At 51.6% G+C, this 5,764-nt stretch overlaps 1 long non-coding RNA gene across 6 annotated transcripts in view; it reads right to left on the reverse strand.

The window, feature by feature from the left end:
- LOC115948030 overlaps positions 1 to 5,764 on the reverse strand; it is a 66,360-nt gene that overhangs the window by 3,865 nt on the left and 56,731 nt on the right. Inside the window, exon 1 of one of the 6 annotated variants that reach the window (XR_004081892.1) lies at positions 1,422 to 1,495. The exons of 3 other annotated variants lie outside the window; for them this stretch is intronic. This is a non-coding gene — a long non-coding RNA (uncharacterized LOC115948030). Of the gene's footprint in view, positions 1 to 183; positions 673 to 1,421; positions 1,496 to 5,764 lie in introns of those variants that run through there. 2 more of the 6 variants (XR_004081887.1, XR_004081890.1) reach the window with 2 other exon arrangements.

Below are 5,764 nucleotides of genomic sequence, written 5' to 3' on the forward strand. Positions count from 1 at the left end.
CCACAGGGAATTTAGGGTTTTCCCGAAGCCCTGCCGCCCTTCCCGAGGGGGGTCAGTGCCGGGGATGCCTCCCCCCGGCCCCGGGATCCCCCCGGTCCTCCCCCCGTATCGATTCCAGTCCGGCGCTGGCAGCGTTTAGGCCGGGATTGGGGGATAATAGGAATATCATCTGGAGACAATTACCTTTGGAGCGCGCTCGCTTCTCCTCCCAGACACTGTTATTTGAGCAATAGGATCATTTGATTTCATATCGCACTAAATAACCCCCGGCCGCCGCAAATTGCCGCCTTCTCAACAGCCACCCCTTGGAATAAATTGCACAGCGACTCCTTGGGCTCCAGCTTCTTCTTATTTTTTTTTTCCCTTATTTCCCCCCTCCTTTTTCTCCTCTGCAGAACGGTATTTCGGGAGAAGCAGGGACAGAGGCCCGATGCTGGTGGATAAACTGCGTCCAGCAAAGCTCCAGCTCCCTTAATAAGCTAAGCAGCCAAGCCCTACCCGCACTGCTTTTCCTCATGTTTTTCTCCCCCTCCTTCATCTATTTTTTTTCTTTCTTTCCTCCTTTCTTCTTCTTCTTTTTTTTTTTTTTTTTTTTTCTTCTCCCCCCTTTAAAGCAGTTTTTCCCCTGCCAGGTCCCACTGACTGCAGGGCTCGATGTGCCTTTAAGGCTCTGTCAGCGCTGATAATCTGGTCATCGCCGGCCTCATTAGATCTGTATTAATGTCAGCCACGGATTGCTAATTAGATTTGCGGGATAAATGAAATTACCCGAGTGGGCGGCGTGGGAGGGGGAGTGCAGTCTCCCAGCGCTTCCCAGGATTTACAGGGGGGAAAAAAATAAAAAAAGGAAAAATAGAAGGGAAAGACATAATTTTATTTTCCATTCTTTTCTCCCTCCTTTCCCCTCCTGAGCCCCATCCCCTCCTTTGGTTAGTGGCTGTGCCCTGTGACAAGCACTAACCAAAGAATTCCCCAAACTGCTCCGTAGCTGGACCTGGGGGTTCTGCTAACGGAGCCCATCGGTGCCGCATCGGGTGCTCCGTGCCGAGGCATCCTGCTCGCCCTGGATTCATGGATCCCAGGGAGCAGCACTGCACTGCTGGGGTCTCACAGGGGTCGAGGGAGAGACTGATGGCATTATTCATCCTGTTTATTTATCCTTATTAGAAAATGGGATGAAAGAACAGGGCCCGGCGCCTGCCTTTAAGCACCGGCTGAGCAGCGCACACACAGCCTCAATTAAACACTGCCCGGACGAGGCCTTTCTCCACATTGGAAACCCAGCTCTGTTTAACGAGGACCAATTAAATCCTGCTTCATTTTACCTGGGATCTCACAACAAATTCCTTTTCTTCTTCCCTGGTAATTACAGGCAGAATCAGCCCGGCTATCGGGGCAGGAAGCCCTCCCTGATAACCCACCTGAACCCCGGCTGGATTCCAGCAGAGCCGGGGGCCCCTTCCTGCCCCCAGCCCCACCAAAACCCGGCTGGGATCAGCCCGGGCCTCCAGCCCTCTCCCACTTCAGCCCACCACGGTGCCGGCAGAGTGGGGCCCCTCCTGGGGAAGCATGTAGAGCTATTCCAGCCTGGCTTTTGCCTACATTCCCAGGCCTCCCCTGAGCACCCCACAATGTTAAAAACTGCACCCTGTCTCCCAGGGGACATCGCTGCAACTAGGACATTCAATTAAATAATCCTGGCCCTTTGCACCACAAATAAATGGCTTTTTTTCTTCCCACAAATATTTCCTTTCCCAAGTTCCCTTTCAAAAGGGAAAAAAAACCAACAACAACAAAGAAACAAAACCCCAAAGTGGAGGACAACAGGAAAAAAAGGAGAGGGGGGAAAGAAAAGAAAGAAACTGTTCTCCTTTCTTTTCCCTGTGTGCAGGGTAATTGATAGGCTCTATCAGAGGTCAGGATTTGCATAAGAATTAAGAGCAGTAAATTAATTTAATATTCCATGCACATCTCCAATTATTCCTGCAGACCTTTGTCTCCCCGGCTGGCAGAGAGAAGGTTCAGCTGCTCTTCAACCAAACAACATCTGTGCAGTTAATAATTTGATAAACAGCTCATACAAATAGTTTCTGAATTATCTGCCAAACCAATGACTATTCAGTTTGGAAACACTCGGCGAGGGCTGTGCCGGCGGCTTCGGAGCCCCGGCCCGGGGATTTGGCTGCGCCGACAGAGATTCGCCCTGTGTATCCCTAAAATATCAGCAGCCCTCTGCAACAAAATCCCATCGAGAACGACATGTGAAATAAGTTGTTAGTAGTAATTAATAAGAGCCCACCCTGCCCAGTGTGTGCCCACCACCTGGAGAGGCTCACACGTCCCCCAGCTCCAGGCTCCAGGTGGATCCATGTGAGGTCTGTGGCCCCATGAACTGCTCTCGCTGGGTGCAGCATTTACAGCCCTTCAGCTGCTTCCTTCCCTGCACAACCCCCTGGAAAGGGGCTGGATTCTTCTGGCTGTCTCCTTGCCCCAGTCTCCAAGGAAGAACGGCTGACAGTTGCCCTGCTAAATTCAAATTTCAGCCCAGGAAGGACATCCTGATTTTCTGCCAGGGAAACCCAATCTTACAATAAAACTGAGGTGGCTGCTTCCTCCTTACCCACATGGATGCAGAGGTCCAGCTCCAGACTGGCCAAGCACCACCAGGCTGCTCCTGCCCTGGAGCTGGGCAGTGGCTGAGTCCCCATCCCTGGAGGGGTTTAAAAGATGTCTCGGTGTGGCACCTGGGGACACCATTTAGTGGTGGCCTTGGCAGTGCTGGAGGAATGCTTGGACTCAGTGATCTTAGAGGGCTTTTCCAACCTTCACAATTCCATGATTCCATATCTGCATGGGCCGTGGTTCTGGCAGCATTTGCAAGCCTGACTTTAAGTTAGAGTGGCAAAGAGCTCCACTGGTGCTGCCACTGCTCCTCACCCCCCTCAGGCATTAAGCATCATTCCAAAATTAATCAAAAGTTGATTTTTAAGATTATGAAGTTCTCCAAGCTAAAGGAAAGGTTAGTGCACTTCTTCATAGTCATACAACTTTAATGTCTGCTGTCATAAAGAGCTGATTTTTTCCTCCCATTTAAAAGGAGAATTTACATCATGAACAGAAATCCAGTAACAGGGACGCAAACAGAAGCGAAGGGATGAGGTGCCAAATTTGGAGGGATGTCTGGGGCTTGATAAACCACTGCAGGCTTCGCACAGCCAAAATAAGGCCAGACTCCCCACTGGCACCGTGGGACAGGCCAGACCTGGTACCTCTCCTGGGGGAGGGAGATCCCTGCACCCCAATGGAGATCCCACATTTGGGATTTGGAGCTCCCAGGCTCCATTCCCGCTGTTACCTGGCTGCAGCGCCGGCTCCGAGCTCACCGTGGGGAATCAGCCCTCTGAATATTCAACACTGGCAGCTCCAGGGCTGCCCAGAGCCAGGGATTTGCTGGGAAATAGAAGCTTTTTCCACTCCTTTCCAAAATTCAGATCAATGCACTGTGCTGTCTCTGGAGCCTGAGGCTGGTTTGACCTGAGTGTGTGTTTTGCCTCAGCTTTAATTAAACAAACACATTCCAGTTTTTATTTTGGAAGCTAATTGTGCTGTTTTAAGGAATTCAAACCCCCCCTTTTTCCTGCCCCCAATTCCCAACGCTTCATGTTGTAAGGAGGGAATTGAACCCTCAGCTGTTTTCTGTCACCCAGCATGGGCATTCCTCCCTCCTTTCACATTCCTGTGGTTTGGCAGCCCAGGGCCTGGCACGGTGGGTTTTGGGATTGGGGAGATGCAATGCTAGCTCTGGAGAGCAGGATGTTGGAGATGTGGCGTTTTTGGGGCTGTGGGTTCACCCTTGGAGCCCTTTAGCCCTTCTGGTCCCTGGATTTAATCCCAGCAGGGGGATTTCAGCACTGACACTTGCCAAGGGGCACCGGGCAACTTGATTAATGTTTGCAGAGCTCTGGGTGGAGAGTGCCATGCGTGTGAACATTTTATCATATTCCAGCTAGGCCACAGCCCCCTGGACATCCTGGCACTGCCACACCAGCCACATCCACGGCTGCACAGAGTTTCCTTTGGCACCTCAGCCGCTCTACCACCACCAAAGGCTGAGGTTGAAAAATCAAAACCCAGCCTGTGCAAACTTGTGGTGCCCGGAAATGGATCCCAGCACCGCTTTTTGGCATGGAAGATCTCTCTTTACGGACTCGCTCGTCGAGCTGCCGCGCCACTCTTTTCTTTATGGAGCCACAGAAGTGTCTGTAATGAGAGATTAAAATAGTAGTCGTGCCCCATGATTTATTTTTGAAGTTCTCGCGTCTCTGCGCATGTAAATACCCCGGGCTGCGGGATAAATAACGCAGCGCAATATATTAATGGGGGAGAACACAAAGCGCCGGAAAGATGGAGAAGGGGGAAGGCATTTGCTGGGTGGTAAGTTATGGGGCCTTTGGAGGCAGGGCAGGGGGAGGCTGAGCACGGGGAGGAGGGTTCGCTCCTGCCTTCCCCCCACCGATAAATCAGCAGTCTCGCGGTGCTGGAATAAAATATGCCGGGTCCCTGTGGCGGGGTGGCACGCGGCGCGGGAGCGCGGGCCACGCAGGCTGACTGCAAATGGGGTGGGCCATCAGACGCTGCCATAAAACACCCCCTTGCCTCCCCCAGCTGATTATCAACTTCATGCATAGCAAATGACAGAGCGGGAGCGCCGGCGGCGCCTCCACCGCTCTGCCCGAGGTAAAAAAAAATAAAATATTTACAGACTGACAGGCTAATGGACACTTTGCCAAAGAGCCGTTCGAAAGAAGTAGTAAATGGGCCCGTGCTGATGCAGGGCAGCGGGCCCGGTCAGGGATCAGGACACACGGCACCGGATCGGATAACATCTAATTGGCAGGTCACATCCAAATGAGTGTAGTCATGCATCATCCGGAAGGCTTTCTGCTGGTTATAAAGACACTTGTAAACAATTCAGCCGCTGAACATGGCAATAATATGTTGATCCGGCATGTAATGAGGTGTTCCTGGAATCAATAAACTAGTCATGAAGAGCAGGGAGCAAGGTCAGCGCCTGCCTTTTTGATGACCTTTGCTGGCTGGTGAGGACATCATATACTCTGAAGAGGACTTTTCTCATATTGCAGAAGGCGCCGAGTGTCAGAACTTCCATTCGCAGCAAGCAAATGAACAGCCGGGCTCTGCATGCTAATGAAGTCCAGGCTATTTTCCACCTTTTCATCTGCACATTATGCTCTTGACTTTGGAGAAGGTGGGAATTAGGTTGGACCCTCGTGTCAGACTGCCTGATGGCTCGGCTCCGGAAAACTGGTAATTGAAGCTGATGACTGATGCGGAGGAGGCCTGAATTTGGAAATAAACAGTTTCAAGCACTGCATGTCATTTCTAGAGAGACTGCTGAGTGAATGGAAATGAGCTCCGTTTCGCCAATCTAATGCAGTTTCGCAGCAGGAAAAACACTGTCTTTGAGACAACAATGCCAATCAGTGAGATTTAAATGTCCTGGCGATAATGTAAGGAATAGCACCTGCCTCGGCAAACAGCACTTAGGGAAATGCTGCCCCGTGCTGGGGCCTGAGACTTGTCTCCAACCCCCAGCACCAGGCTGGAGGAGCTGGGATGCTCTGAGGCCAGCAGCAGGGACTGGTCCTTGCCACAGAAAAGCCACTGGTGACACCGAGGAGCCTGGCTTTGAGTGACCTTAACTGAACACAGTGTGCTCTCCATGCCAGCTCTGCCCTGCTGA

Source organism: Geospiza fortis, unplaced genomic scaffold, assembly GCF_000277835.1.
Source record: "Geospiza fortis unplaced genomic scaffold, GeoFor_1.0 scaffold275, whole genome shotgun sequence".
In the NCBI taxonomy this organism is placed as follows: domain Eukaryota; kingdom Metazoa; phylum Chordata; class Aves; order Passeriformes; family Thraupidae; genus Geospiza; species Geospiza fortis.